Below are 16689 nucleotides of genomic sequence, written 5' to 3'. Positions count from 1 at the left end.
GCAAAAACCACACATTTTTCAAAAGAGACAAAGCTCATCCCATAGTGTCAGGGTTATCTTGACAACTTCAGTGATGAAGTCACATTTCCTTGCCCACTAGCTCAGATCTGGCTCAAGTCTCTCTGTACTAGGCCTTTGGGAAATTGGCATTGCCATTAAATTCCAACTTGATCTCCATGCTCTGTGGACTTAGAGTTTGTTTTCTTTAAGTCAAGATACTATGGGGCTTGAAGATATGATTGGGCCCTCCGTTACTACTCCCCTTAGGGTGATTTTTTTTTTAATTTTTGCTTAATGTTTATTTATTTTTGAGAGAGAGAGACAGAGCAAGAGTGGGGGAAGGGCAGAGAGAGACACAACACAGAATCCGAAGCAGGCTCCAGGCTGTCAGCACAGAGCCCGACGTGGGGCTCGAACTCATGGACTGTGAGATCACGACCTGAGCCGAAGTCGGACGCTCAACCGACTGAGCCACCCAGGAGCCCCACACCTTAGGGCGATTTTCAGCGCGGTGTTGGTCCAACTGAAGCAAGTTCCCACCATGATCACAATCTCATGGCCACAATTTCCAGACGAGCCAAGATAGCATTTGAGAGCATAGCTTTAAGGATTGCTTTTTCCAAAACCCAGCGTTGTAACACTCAGTTAGGAAGGTTATGGTGAAACTCTTACACATTTGCTGGTGCACTGAAGTGTAACTTAACAATAGCTCTCAAAAGTAAAAATGTGGAGAGCCTGGGTGGCTCAGTCTGTGAAGTGTCCAACTCCTGATTTCAGCTCAGGTCACGATTTTGTGGCTGAGCTCCACATAGAGCCCCACACTGAGCTTGGAGCCTGCTTATGATTCCCTCCCCGCCTCTCGCTCTGTCCCTCCCCTGCTCGCTCTCTTTCTCTCTCTCTCTCTCTCTCTCTCAAAAAATAAAAATAAATGCAAACATTTCTTTAAAAAGTCAAAATGTATAATACCTTTTGATTCTGAAATCTACTTCTGAGTACTTTTCCTCCAGAAAAACAAATGTATGTATATATCTGAGATTTTATATAGATAGTGCTATAGTGGATGTAGAAATTCATTCATTGCAGTAGTACCTGTAATTTCAAAAGACGAGAAACAAAATGTCCGTCATAAGAGGGTAGTTAAATTACTTTGACATATGCATACGATAGGAGAAGTATGTAGCTGGTTAAAAAATAGACGTGTATATTGCCTTTTTTTTTTTTTTTAAGTCGGTTTTGGGGCTTGAATTTGAGACCAAGAGATCAAGAGTCACATGCTCTACTGACTGAGCCAGCCAGGTTCCCCTGTACTACCATTTTTTTTTTTTTTATCATGGCTAGCTAGGTTATTCAGATCAACCCTCCCACTGAAAGCAATTAAAAATGCTAGATAAAACATTAAAAAATACATATCCCTTAAGACAAGGAAGATCTGACAAATGAAAAAGCTATCTAAGCAAAAGCAAAGAATTAGATAAGTCTGCAGTAGCCTCTTATGTCCAGAGATAATTTGTCAATCCCTGCAGCTTTGAATTTATACTTGTTGGAGTGAAAAAGAAATCAAAGCCCCAAGCCCACCCCATGTGGAGACTGTAACAGAAAATCCCCACAATAAGAAGGGGCCGCGGGGTAAGATGGAACCAGAAATAAGACTAACACTAACCCCAACCCCAGGGGAATGCAGGGGAAGTCGCCTTCGTACTGGGCTGAGCAGTGGGGGGGAAACCCCACCCTCAGGGTTTTTTTAAGTTTATTTATTTATTTTTGAGAGAGAGGGAGAGAGAGAGAGAGCAAGGGAGCATGAGTGGGGAAGAGGCAGACAGAGAGAGGGAGAGAGAGAATCCCAAGCAGGCTGACACTGTCTGCACAGGGCCCACTGTCGGGCTTAAACTCACGGAGATCATGACCTGAACCAAAACCAAGAGTCGGATGCTTAACTGGCTAAGCCACCCAGGTGCCCCTGAAGATTTTCTTTTTCTAACCACCAAGTGGCCCTCACAAAGATTTTTACTTCAAATTCACATCACGTGGATGGTCCAAAAGAACGTTGAGTGGTAAATTTAGCGGAGTGTTCCTAGACGGACAACACAGTTATTCATGTGGCAATAACAAAGGTAATACTCTCTAGAAGCAGCACCTTTGTTCTCAGCCTTAAAGAACCCCCACATATCACTTTTCAAAGGCAATAAGAAGCACACATGAAAAATAACCAAGTACACAAGGAAATTAGGCAATCATGAGCAAGAACAGCAGAAATAACAGAAAGTAGAAACAGACCCACAAATAACTGAGATATTGGAATTATTAGAGACAAGCTTGATAATGTCTGCAGATATAGAAACCATACAAACTGATCTAGCATATTTAGAAGTGAACTAAATCGAATGTCTAGAAATAAAACTAGTAACTAGTTTTTAACTAGTAAGTTAAAAACGCAATAGATGAGGTTAACAGCAGCTTTAGACAGAAGAAAGTATCTGGAACATAGCAAAAGAAAAAAGTTGGGGAAAAATGAAAGAGAGTAAAAGTCATGGAATATAGAGTGGTAAGGTCTAATATATATTTAATAGAAATTATATTTTTTACATTTATTGATTTATTTTGAGAGAGACAGAGACAGTGTGAGTGGAGAAGGGGTAGAGAGAGCTCTGTCAGCACAGAGCCTTATATGGGGCTTGAACCCATGAAACCATGAAACCATGAAACTATGAGATCATGACCTGAGCTGAAACCAAGAGTAGGATGCTTAACTGACTGAGCCAGCCAGGCACCCCTATTTTCTTTTCTTTTCTTTTCTTTTCTTTTCTTTTCTTTTCTTTTCTTTTCTTTTCTTTTCTTTTCTTCTTTTCTTTTCTTTTTTCTTTTCTTTTCTCTTTTCTTTTTCCTTTCCTTTCCTTTCCTTTCCTTTCCTTTCCTTTCCTTTCCTTTCCTTTCCCTTTCTTTTTAGATTATTAAGTAATCTCTACACCTAACATGGGGCTTGAACTCACAACCCTGAGATCAAGAGTCGCAGGCTCTACTGACTGAGCCAACCAGGTGCCCCAGAAATTATATTTTCCACGTGCTGAAAGAAAATCGCTGCCAATATATTTTATTTCTTTCCCAGCAAAAATAACTTTCCATAAAGACTTTCTAAAGTAACAAATACAGATAATTTATTACCAGATGACTCTCATTCAGAGTAATTCTAAAGAAGGTATTGCAGTCAGAATGTAAGTGAACTCAGATGGAAGGTTTGAGATGTCAGAAGGAGATAAACATAAAAAAAGAGAGAGAGAAAGAGAGAGAGGACATAAGAATGGCAAGCAGAAGATGGGGAGGAGTGATGGAATAAGGAGGTTGGAAAAATGTTTGGGTAAATGTAGCCTACGCCTACAGCATCTTCTTTCTCTGCCGCACAACTTTTGGAGCGGAATTAACAAGTGCCTAAATCTAGAATCAGTTATAACACAAGGGAAACCACCAGTGAGAAACTGAGATAACAGGGGACAGTGATGTCACTTTGTAGGCACGGGAGGGGGTGGTTGTCAACCATCCTGAGCTCATAATGTGACAAAGGGAATGAAAATGAAATGAACTCCAAGAACACTATTGAAAAGAACAGAACCAACCTGTAGAAAAGTGGTTGTCAATCTGGACAACAAATAAGCAAAAAACTGCAGGGCTTAAACGAAAATAAGAGGGTGAAGAGATACAGATGTCACCTTTATCTCCATTTGGTCTCAGTTCTGCGGTCCCCAAACCCAACTTGTCGGTAGATCCTGAAGTGAAGTCTTTTTGAGATTGGCTCTTAGCTGCCCATTTATTGAAGAATATCTTCTCCACTGACCAGAATGCCTGCACCCACTTTTAAGGTCATCTGATGCCAGAATTAAGGTGAAATGGGAATGCCTATTTGCAGGTTTTATATATGGCTAAAGGAACTCTGGAAGGGTGACTTCGTGTGTTGGGAACCAATTGGCTAAGGGATAGGAGTAAAGGAATACTTTTTGGTATATATATTCACGTGGTTCAATAATCTTTGAGTTATCTAGGGGCGCCTGGGTGGCTCAGTCAGTTAAGCGCCCGACTTCAGCTCAGGTCACGAACTCATGGTTTGTGAGTTCGAGCCCTGCATGGGGCTCTGTGCTGACAGCTCAGAGCGTGGAGCCTGCTTTGGATTCTGTGTCTCCCTCTCTACACCTCCCCCACTCGCACTCTCTCAGAAATAAATAAACATTAAAAAGAATTTTTTTAATATTATTTGAGTTATCTATAAAATTTAATTAAAACTATTGTTTCCCCTTCTCTGAAAACTCTTAAAGACTTAGACCGTCTGAACAACATGGTGCCTCGTAGAGGGATACTCTCCTGTGTTCTTAGAGTGCTGACATAAATCTAAACCATATATTCCTTCCTGCCTTCAGTCGCACACTTACTCCCTCCTGTCGCTTTGCCACAAACAACCTGAATCCCTCCCTGTTGCCTCTGCTGGGCCTACCAGTGAAGTGACCCCTCCAGAGCCAGGAACAAGCCTACAGTCGAATTCCCTGCAGAAATTGAGATGAGCTGCCACCAGGGTGACCAACTAGGGTGTCCCAGTTTGCTCAGGGCTATCGCAGTGTGGGCACCAAACACCTCATCTCTAATGTTAGTCCAGGAAAACTGGGGCAATGGGCCACCCTCGCTGCCACCAGCTTGGCTGTTCTCTCCTCCTACCGTCAAGATGATTTCAAATTCATGAAAACATATGGGGTGCCTGGGTGGCTCAGTCAGTTAAGCATCTGACTTTGGCGCAGGTCGCCATCTCACGACTCGTGAGTTCATGCCCCTCGTTGGGCTCGGTGCTAACGGCCCATATCCTGAAGTCTGTCTCAGATCGTGTGTCTCCCTCTTTCTCTGCCCCTCCCCTGCTCGCGTGCCGTCTCTCAAAAATAAAAATAAACGTTGGGGCGCCTGGGTGGCTCAGTCGGTTGAGCCTCCGACTTCAGCTCAGGTCACGATCTCGCGGTCCGTGAGTTCGAGCCCCGCGTCGGGCTCTGGGCTGATGGCTCAGAGCCTGGAGCCTGCTTCCGATTCTGTGTCTCCCTCTCTCTCTGCCCCTCCCCCGTTCATGCTCTGTCTCTCTCTGTCCCCAAAATAAATAAACATAAAAAAAATTTTTTTTTTGATAAAAATAAAAATAAACGTTAAGAAAAAAAATTTTTTTTTAACTCGTGAAAAAATAAACCTGGCTGAATAGAAGCCAAAAATATCTCAAACAGCCCTGTAAGCAATAATGGCCACATGCAGACATTCTCCTAAGCAGCCTCATTTAGCTTGTGACAGCAATTTTATTTTAACTCCGTTTTATTGATGAGAACACCGAGACCCAGGGAAGGTAAGCTGCCTGCCCAAGATTGCAGAACCAGTATGGGGTAGAGCTGAGACTCGAACCCTGGTAGCCTGACTTCAGAGAATTCGTGCTTATCTACTGCACTACCCTGCCTTTGGCTACTATGCTCCCCACATAATTTCTGTTCCCCGAATGTGCATCCCCTTCTGCCATTTCTTCTATCTGTTGCCCCTGTTATTTATATCTTGGCTCTAAGTCGCTTATACACCTGTCCTTTAGTTCTAGTCTCCTCTTCATTCATTCATTCAACAGACATTTTTGGTGTGGTTACTATGCGCTAAGGTGCCTTCAAGGACTTGCAGTCTAGAGGGAGTACCAGACGTGTAAATATCAGAATGCAGAAATTCCTAAACTCTCTCAGTTCACAGTGCCTTCAGCCTAATCTTATGCTAATAATATTAGTAATATTTCACAGTGCCCCTGTATCCAAAGAAATATCTAATGGTTTTACTTATTAGTTTAGTTCCAAACAATTTAATAGCAGTAGTTCATGTAGTATAAATGTCTTTGGTTTACCTCAAGTATGAAAAGGATTCGGGGTGCCTGGGTGGCTCAGCCGGTTAAGCATCCAACCCTTGATTTCAGCTCAGTTCGTGAGATCAAACCCCGTATCAAGCTCTGGGCTGACAGCGCGGAGCCTGCTTGGGATCTTCTCCCTCCATCTCTCTATCTCTGCCCCGCCCCAGCTCTCTTTCTCTCTCAAAATAAATGAATAAACATTAAAAAAAAAAAAGAATGAAAGTGATTCTGTAGTGGCCTTTACTATGCCTCTCTGGAGCACCTAGGCACACGGTTCGAGAACTGTTGTGGGCATTGTGGTTAAGTGTTCAGTGCCCAGAGTCAGTTGCTGGGGTTCAAATTGTGGCCCTTCCTTTACAGCGGGAGCTTAGACAGGTAGTGATGCCTCCCTGAGCTTTAGCTTTCCTCACGATAATAGTTGCGTTCTCATAAGGCTGTCACAAAAAGTTAAGGAGAGTATGTAAACCCCAGGAAACAGCTTGTCATTTAATCTCTAGAATGCAAGTTCCCCTGGGTGGAGATCTGTATTGTATCTCCAGTGGCTTTTTTTTTTTTTTTGCTTTTCTCTATTTTATTTATTTATTTATTTATTTATTTATTTATTTATTTATTTATTTAACATTTATTTATTTTTGAGACAGAGAGAGAGCATGAACAGGGGAGGGTCAGAGAAAGAGGGAGACACAGAATCCGAAACAGGCTCCAGGCTCTGAGCAGTCAGCACAGAGCCCGACGCAGGGCTCGAACCCACGGACCACGAGATCATGACCTGGGCCCAAGTCGGCCGCTTAACCGACTGAGCCACCCAGGCACCCCTGCTTGTCTCTATTTTAAATAAACCACACAGAGGGCAGTCCCGAGTATAATGTAATTAATGGGGGCAAACCGCAAAGGCAGTTAAATTCCTACAACGTGTACAAAGCAGGAATAAGATCTGTGCTTTAGACTGAAATTTTGTCCCCCTCAAAATTCGTGTTGAAATCAAACCCCCAGGGCAATGGTGTCTGGAGGTGGGGGTCTTTGGGAGGTTAAGTCATGAGGGTGGAGCCCCAACTGTGGGATCAGTGCCATTATGAAAGAGACCTCAGGGGATATCTGGGTGGCTCAGTCCATTGAGCATCTGATTTTGGCTAAGGTCATAATCTCACGGTTCATGAGTGTGAGCCCAGCATTGGGCTTGCTGCCTTGAGCTCAAAGACTGCGCTCTGTCTCCCTCTCTCTCTGCCTTTCCCCGACTCGTGCTCTCTCAAAAACAAATAAGCCTTAAAAAAAAAAGAGAGAGAGGCCTAAGAGAGCTCTTTCATCTGCCCTGTGAGGACACATGAGAAGGCACCATCTATGAACCACTGAATCGTCCAGGGCCGTGATCTTGGACTTCTCTGCAAGAAATAAATTTCTGTTTCAAAGGCACCCAGTCTGGGGCTCCTTGGTGGCTCAGTCAGTTAAGCGTCTGACTTCTGCTCAGGTCATGATTGCATGGTTCATGAGTTCGAGCCACGCATCAGGCTCTGCTGACAGCTCAGAGCCTGGAGACAATTCTGTGTCTCCCTCTCTCTCTCTGCCCCTCCCCCACTCACACTCCTTCTTTCTTTCTCTCTCAAAACTAAATAAAAATTAAAAAAAAAAAAAGCCGCTCAGTCTATAGCATTCTGGGTGGCTCAGCTGGTTCAGTGTCTGACTCTTGGTTTTGGTTCAGGTCATAATCTTATTTAAAGTCAGGCTCTGTGCTGACAGTACGGAGCCAGCTTGGGATTTTCTCTCCTTCTCTCTCTGCCCCTCCCTTGCTCTCTCTTGAGCGCAAATTCTATCTCTCTCACAAAATTAATTAATTAATTTAAAAAAAAAAGTCTTTCCAGTTCCTGGATGGGAGCCTCGTCTTCATTAGGGGAATGAAGGAGGTATGTAACCCTTTGTACCTGCCCTCCTGACACCCGGTATATACTTTATAAGCAAGTTTGTATTTTTCTGGCTCTTTCTCTGTGGGTTGTATCAGTGACTCCTTCCTGTGCTATATTAAGGTTTTAGCAGACGAACTCAGAGGCCAGACAACATGGGGAGAGAGGGAGGAGGCCGATCATCCAGCAGCCCTATTCCCTCTGGTAAACTTAATGCAGCTGTTGTCATAAGATGTTAAGGCACTTCTCTGACTCCCACCAAGATGTGCCAGATTATTGTCTCCCACAGCCTTCCGCTCTCCTTAAGGCCCTCTCTGATGAAGTTCGTATAGCGATCATGTTTCTCTCCAAATGATTCCCCCCCCTTTTTTTTTTACATCCTAATTTCTCAGTCGTTTTTTTTAGTTTATTTTTTAAGTATACAATGCAGTTTTTAGTACATTCACCAAGTTGTGCAACCATCACCACTATTTCCAGAACATTTTTATTATCCCCACCGTAAACCATCAGCATTCCCATTGCCTCCTTCCTCCAGTCCCGGACCACCATTAATCTACTTTCTGTCACGATAGATTTAGCTATTATGCACATTTAATTTAAGGGAGTCATACTATACGCAGCCATTTGGGGGAGACTTCTTTCTTTTAGCATGACGTGTTCAAGGTTCATCATTGTTGTGGCGTGTATTAATAATTCATTCCTTTTGATCACTGAATAACATTCTCTTATATGGACATACCACATTGTGTTTACCCATTCATCAGTTGACGGACATTTGGGTTCTTTCCACTTTTTGTCCATTACGAGTAATGCTGCAGTGAACCTTCACATACAGTTTTTGTAGGGCATGTATTTTCAATTTTCATTCATACTTCTCACCTTTCATGCTCATATTTCAATTCAACACTTAGGAGTGGAGTGGCAGGGTCACTATAATTCCATGTTTAACATTTTGAGGAACTGTTAAGCTGTTCCAAAGTGGCTGCACCGTTTTTGAGTGTGATGTGGTACCTCATTGTGATTTTGATTTTCATGTTCCTTTTTTTTTTTAAGGTCTGTTTTTTTTTTAATTTTTTAATGTTTATTTATTTTTGAGAGAGAGAGTGAGCTTGTGCGTGGGGGAGGGGCAGAGACAGAGAAAGACAGAGGATCCAAGCAGGCTCCACACTGTCAAGAGCCCAAAGCGGGCCTGAACTCACCAACCATGAGATCATGACCTGAGCCAAAGTCGACCACCTAACTGACTGAGCCACCCAGGTGCCCCTCCATGTCTTGTTTTGTTTTTTGTTTTTTAAGACGGTATTATATATTTTTTTTTTTTTTAATTTTTTTTCAACGTTTATTATTAATTTTGGGACAGAGAGAGACAGAGCATGAGTGGGGGAGGGGCAGAGAGAGAGGGAGACACAGAATCGGAAACAGGCTCCAGGCTCCGAGCCATCAGCCCAGAGCCTGATGCGGGGCTCGAACTCACGGACCGCGCGAGATCGTGACCTGGCTGAAGTCAGACGCTTAACCGACTGCGCCACCCAGGCGCCCCTAAGACGGTATTATATTTTTAAAAATAATCTCTCCACCCAACATGGGGCTTGAAGTCAATCCCAAGATTAAGAAGTTGTAGGCTCCACCGACTAAACCAGCCAGTGCCCCTTCGTTTGCATGTTTCTGATAACTAATGATTTTGAGCATCTTTTTTTTAATTTTATTTTTTATTATTTTTTTTAACATTTATTTATTTTTCAGACAGAGAGAGACAAAGCATGAACGGGGGAGGGTCAGAGAGAGGGAGACACAGAATCTGAAACGGGCTCCAGGCTCTGAGCTGTCAGCACAGAGCCCGACGCGGGGCTCAAACTCACGGACCGCGAGATCATGACCTGAGCCGAAGTCGGCCGCTTAACCGACTGAGCCACCCAGGCGCCCCTGAGCATCTTTTCAAGTACCTATTGGCCATTTCTTTGGGGAAATACAACTTCCAGTATTCTGCTTCTGTTAAAATTGGAGCATTCATTAATTGTTGAGTTGTAAGAATTTTTTTATATACTCTGGACGCAAATCCCTTATCAGATATACAATTTACACACATTGTCTCCCCTTTTGTGGATGCCCTAGTCCTTCTCTTGGTGATGTCCTTTAAAGTACACAGATTTTTTAATTTTAATTTTGATTAAGTCCAGCTTATCTTTTTTTCTCTGCTATTGCTTGTGCTCCTGGAGTCAAATCCAAGAAAGCACTGCATAATTCAAGGTCATGAAGGCCTTGCTTCTATGTTTCTCACATGAGGTTTATAGTTTGGGCTCTTGTATTTAGACACTTAATCCATTTTGTATTGCTGTTTGTATATGGCGTGAGGTTGAAGTCCATTTATGCTTTTCATCTAGCTATTATTAGGCAGTTTTCCTAACACCATTTGTTGTAAAGACTATTATTTCCCTCACCGAATTGCCTTGGCACCCTTGTTGCAAATCACTTGACCACAAATGTAAGGGTTTATTTCTAGGACTCTCAATTCTTCTTTTTCTTTTTTTCCTCCAGTTTTATTAAGAAATATGGGCTCTCGATTCTATTCCACTCATCTATGTGTATCCTTATACCATACCACACTGGCTTGATTATTGTAAATTTGCATAGTAAGTTTTAAAATTGGGAAGAATCAGTTCTCCAAGTTTCTTCTTTTTCTTAATGTTTATTTTGAGAGAGAGAGAGAGAGAGCATGAGCAGGGGAGGGGCAGAGAGAGAGAGGGAGAGAGAGAATCCTAAGCAGGCCCCAAGCTGTTAGTACAGAGCCAGATACAGGCTCAAACCCATGAACTCTGAGATCATGACTTGAGCTAAGATCAAGAGTTGGAGGCTTAACCCACTCAGCCACCCAAGGGCCCCTCCAAGTTCCTTTTTCTTTTCAAGATTGTTTTGACTATGCAAGGCTCTTTACATTTCCATATAAATTTTAGGATCATTTTGCAAGTTCCTGCAAAAAGAATGCTACCTGGGATTTTGATAGGAATTAAGCTGATCCAGTTGGGTAGTATTGCGATAGATCAATTTGGGGAGTATTTCCATCTTCACAATAGTAAGCCTTCCAATGAGATGTTTTTCCACTTAGTGAGATGCTTTAAAATTTCGTTGAACAATGTTTAATCTCATAGTTTTCCGTGTCCACACCTTGGTTTTTGGTTGAATTTATTCCTAAGTATTTTGTTCTTTTTGATGCTATTATAAACAGAATTGTTCTCTTAACTTCATTTTCAATTATTCATTGCTAACATGCAGAAATACAATTGATTTTGAGGACATCGATCCTATATCCTGCAATTTTGCTGAACTCCTCTAGTAGGTTTTTTTTGTGTGTATGAATTCCTTAGAGTTTTCTATGTATGAGATCCTGTCATCTGTGAATAAACAGCTGCCTTTTGAATGTCGAATCTACCAGCCAAAAGTCCTGCTTGTGTTGCATCGGAGGAAGTCTTGCCAGTGGACAGCAAGATGCCCACCATGTCGTTCAAGAGAAAACGGCACTTTCCATCTTACAGGAATTTGTTGGAATGTTCGATTAAGCAGCTGTTCTGAACAGAGGAGATTTTGCCCCAGGGGACAATTGGCAATGTCTGAAGACATTTTTGGTTGTCCCAACTTGGGTAGGAAGGGGAGAATTGATACTAGCATCTATGACATAAAAGCCACAGATGTTGCTAAACATTCTATAATATACAAGACAGACCCCCCCCCCCTCCGGCCCGAACAAAGGATTATCTGGCCAACAAATGTCAACAGTGCCAAGGTTGAGAACCCCTGAATTAAAGGAAGAATTTCCCGGGGCGCCTGGGTGGCTCAGTCGGTTAAGCGTCCGACTTCGGCTCAGGTCACGATCTCACTGTTCGTGAGTTCGAGCCCCGCGTTGGGCTCTGTGCTTACTGCTCAGAACCTGGAGCCTGTTTCAGATTCTGTGTCTCCCTCTCTCTCTGACCCTCCCCCGTTCATGCTCTGTCTCTCCCTGTCTCAAAAATAAATAAAAACGTTAAAAAAAAAAAAAAAAAAGGAAGAATTTCCCAAAATGTCCTCCTCTCTCACTGGTGCTTCAGCTGCTCTTCTCAAGTCCGCAGGATTCTAAAGAAGTTTGGGATGACGTTCAGGGAATGATTTCTCAGCCCACAAGGGCTGCCTCACGGAGGTGCAGAGTCCCAGGCCCTGGGTCAGCAAGTCCATGAACAATGGGACCAAGTAGTTCACCATCTTCAGCAAAGCAGAGAATGACCCTCAGCCCGGAAGGCGTTGAAACTGCCTCTTTGTTAGTGGCCCATGTGTAACAATCACTAGGGCACTGGGGCGCCGGGGGTGGGGGGTGCTCAGTCGGTTAAACGGCGACTCTTGGTTTCAGCTCAGGTCAGGCTCTCACAGTTCCTGAGTTTGAGCCCTGCTTCGGGCTCTGCATTGGCGGCACGGAGCCTGCTTGGGATTCTCTCTCTCCCTGTCTCCGTTCCTCTCCCCACCTCTCTCTCTCAAAGTAAATAAATAAATATTTTAAAAAATAGTAATTACTAGGGCACCAACAGAGGATGTTAGGTTTCTAGGAGCTTGATGCTTATAATAACGGGGGGGGGGGGGGGGGGGGTTGCTTTAACAAAACAGTACAGCAGGAGGCCCAGGGCCTTGGTAGGGGGACCCATGCAAGTTTCAGGGCCCTGAAAGGTCATTAGCTTTAGGGTAAATCTGCCTCAGAGCAGAAGTGATACAGAGTGTCGTGGAACCACCTGTTAATTGCTTCATCCTTCCTGCTTTTCTGAAGAGCTTCTTAGCTAATTTGCATTAAGGGAACTACGAGCAGTATGGTGTGTTTTATTTTCTTGCTCATTTTTTTATAATTTTTTCTTTGGTGCAATCTACAATTCTGCAGTTTGGCTTCAAGATCGAAGTTGACAGTTGTAGAGGGATAAACAACAACCCGAGGCTCTTATAAGCAGGTGCTAAGTGGTTAGGACAACAAATGGCTTTGATAATATGTATTCCCAAGTGTTGCAGGAAGAATTTAGTACTTAAGAAGTAGGCTTTCCATACAAAGGAGTCGGGTAACTCATACTACAATAAAATCAGCGAAATGTACATTTTTATGCTTCAAAACATTTTTTTAAGACTTTATTTTTAAGTCGTCTGTACACCTAACGTGGGGCTTGAACTTATAACCCCGAGAACAAGAGTCACACGCTCCATCTGCTGAGCCAGCCAGGTGCCCCTCAAAAGCATTATTATTTCACGCTTATGTAGTACTTTGTATCTGCTGAGTGTTTTCCAGCCTTTATTTCTTTTAATGGTCTGGTGAGGACAGTCTTGGTAGGTATTAGACATTTCAGAGACGGGCGGAAAGAGGGAAAGGAGCAAGAATGTTGGAGGAATCCAAAAGAAGTCACCACCAAAATGGCTACCATTGTGACCATCACAGAGATCTGCATTTTCAGGCAGTGGAGATGAGGTATCTTTCAGAATTTAAGAGGGAGAGTATCAGAATCAAGAAAAGGACATATGACGTGTCCCAATTATAAATCAGCACACGGAACACGGAGAGGTAGAATTTGGCCAAATTTGTGAATGACCCGGCCACAGCTAACTGCCATGAGTGTGAAATTCCCTCAGTCCGTGTCAGAGAGGAAAGCCAGTCTCTCTGGTTGCAAATTCCCTTAGTGCCGCTGTCCCATGCAGGGTCCAGGGAGGGCAGGTGGGGTCCCGGACCTGAGCCTGAACAGCCATGTGTATGTCACATCTGTCTCACTGCCCAGCGAGACCCAGGTGGATTCGTGCAGACCACTGAACTCCTCCACGGTCAATCCAGAACCGAGTGAACATTTAAATTCTATCCTGGGGCTGAAACTTCAGCATTAGAGTTATTCATGTTTAAATAATAGCAATGGCTGGCATTTAGTCCTCAATAAGCGCCAGACCCTGTTCTAAGCACTTACAGACATTAACTCATTTAAACCTCACAATAACCCTGGGAGACATGTACTTATTTGACAGATGAGAACTAAGGGCCAGAAGGGGTCAGGGAAGATGACTGAAGTCCCACAGCTAGTAAATAGCAGAGTTTGAATTTAAACGCCATGCAGCCTGACTCCAGAGTCTGTGCTGTAATCTCTATAATGCCTTATTAAGAGCCTTTGAGATGCTTTCTCATTTTTATTGACAAATAAAATACCAATGAACACTTCAATATTTCAACAGTGTTAGAAAAATGGACAATGAGCAAGCTATTTTTAAAGATGGGAAAAGAACCTCTATATTCTTGTCTCCAGGAGCCCTCACAGACTACATGTTCTTTCCTGCTCCTATCAATTGCCTTGGAACTCACTGTTGTCTGGGTCATTTTCTGTTACAGTCAGTTGGAATTCCCAAGGCAAGTTCAGGAAACGCTTCTGTCTTCCTCTATTGATTTGTGACCTACCTGAGACAGGGACCTGTAAAAAAAAAATCATCCTCTAGTGTCTTGTACAAGGTAGGCATTCAATAAATGTTACTGGATTAATAGAATTGACTTAAATGCAGTCTAGGCAAGGGGTAGGTTCTAATTTGACAGAGGATCAAAAGATCATTGTTAGTAACTCCGTCAAATGGAACTGTCTACACTATCTAATGTGATAACCACTGGCCACATGTGGCTACTGGGTACTTGAAGTGTGGCTAGTGTGACTGAGGACCTGAATATTTAATTATATTTAATTTCCATTAACTTTACATTTCAGTAGCCACAGCTTTATAGTATTAGATTTTAACCATACAAATGAATTCAGGTCCATATTTCTGAAACCCCTTGCCTGCGATTCAGAGCCTTTGTCACAGTCAAGGATGCAGTCTTAGCCATCATAGACGAGAGCAATCATAGATAGATTCACTCAAAAGAGAGTAAAATGATTATTACTTCCTAAATGGTTTTATGATAATTGTGCATTCAGAATATCTCAAGTAAAATAAAGTTTTTAAAAATTACCATGACAAAGATCTATCAAAATTTTATTTATTTATTTATTTGTTTGTTTATTAATGTTTATTTCTTTTTGAGAGAGAGAGAGAGACAGAGCCTGAGCGGGGGAGGGGCAGAGAGAGAGGGAGACACAGAATCTGAGCTGTCAGCAAAGAGCCTGATGCGGGGCTCCAACCCACAAGCCATGAGAAAATGACCTGAGCCAAATTTGGATGCTTAACCGACTGAGCCACCCAGGCGCCCCTCAAAATTTTAAATGTACATATGTTCGAAACTGCCATTCGTTTTCCAGGAATTGCTTGTATTCTGACACACGCTATAAGGCCTATGTACAAGGATAGTCCCTGGAGCAGGGCTTGTAAAAATAGCAAAAGACAATCTAAAAGTCCACATGGTTGGGGCGCCTGGGTGGCTCAGTCGGTTGAGCGTCCAGCTTCGGCTCAGGTCGTGATCTTGCAGTTTGTGGGTTCGAGCCCCGCATCGGGCTCTGTGCTGACAGCTTAGAGCCAGGAGCCTGCTTCGGATTCTGTGTCTCCCTCTCTCTGCTCCTCCCCCGCTCATGCTCTGTCTCTCTCTCTCCTTCAAAAATAAATAAAAACATTAAAAAAAATTAAAAGTCCATACGGAGCAAGCAGATAATAAAAACTGTGGTAGGTAGAGCAATGCCCCCCCTCCCCATACGTTCACAGGCTAATCCCTGGAGTCTGTGAATATGTTACCTTAAATACAAAAGGGACTTTCCAGATGTAACTTAGTTAAGTATCTTGAGATGGGGAGAAGATGCTGAATTATCCAGGTGGGCCTCATGTAATCACAAGAGGGAGGCAAAAGGGTCAGAATGAGTGAGAACAAAATGTGATGGCAGATCAGTGACAGGACTGCTAACTGGGGCCACGAGCCAAAAAACGGGGTGGCCTCACGAAGCTGAAAAAGACACCAAAGTGGATTCTGCCTAACGTCTCCAGAAGGAGCGCCGTCCTGACAACACCTTGCTTTTCGCCCAGCAAGACCAATTCTGGACTTTTGACCTCCAAAACTGTAAAATAATAAGTCTGTAGTAATTTGTTACAGAAACAATAGGAAACAAGCATAGGTACTTTCATATATAGTGGAACGCTCTTCCTTAAAGAAGGAAAAACACCTGGGGCACCTGGGTGGCTCAGTCGGTTAAGTGGCCGACTTCAGCTCAGGTCATGTTCTCACGGTCCGTGAGTTCGAGCCCCGCGTCGGGCTCTGTGCTGACAGCTCAGAGCCTGGAGCCCGTTTCAGATTCTGTGTCTCCCTCTCTCTCTGACCCTCCCCTGCTCATGCTCTGTCTCTCTCTGTCTCAAAAATAAATAAACGTTAAAAAAAAAAAATTAAAAAAAAAAAAAGAAGGAAAAACACCTATATGTTCTCATATGGAAAGAGCTCCAAGATTCACTATTAAATGAACAAAATCAAGGTCCAAGACAACGTGTATATCATGGTAGCCACTGGTTCCAAAGGATGTGTGTGTGCACAGCCTGTTTTTCTGGAAGGCAACACAAAAACTTACTAATAGCAATTGCCTCTGGGAAGGGGCCCACCGGAGAAGGGCTAGTCAGTTTCACAGCGGGCGTCTCCAAAGTGGAACATGTTTCGAGAACTGTCGCTTGCTGGAAAATCCATTCCCCCACCAAATTCTTTGGGGGACAAGACGAAGAGACAACACTGAGCCCTCCTGACATTTTGCAGGTGTGGGCCTCTGAACTTCGGGGAAGAGTAGATAAACAAAGTCCCCTGAGCGATTAGCCGCTGGGTGTGAGAACCGCGAGTGTGTCGTGCTCCAGAGCAGCCAGACTTGAAGGTCAGCTGGAAGCGGAGAGAAGAAGTCCAAGGTCGTGGTGGAAAAAATAGACACTAACTCCACGTCCAGAATTAGACCATTCAGAAGGGAGAACTCACACTTCTTTCTC

Source organism: Panthera pardus, unplaced genomic scaffold (genome assembly GCF_024362965.1).
Source record: "Panthera pardus isolate Hobbes unplaced genomic scaffold, ASM2436296v1 HiC_scaffold_8, whole genome shotgun sequence".
Lineage (NCBI taxonomy): Eukaryota > Metazoa > Chordata > Mammalia > Carnivora > Felidae > Panthera > Panthera pardus.
The sequence above is the reverse complement of the archived record's forward strand: the minus strand, read 5'-3'. Positions refer to the sequence as shown.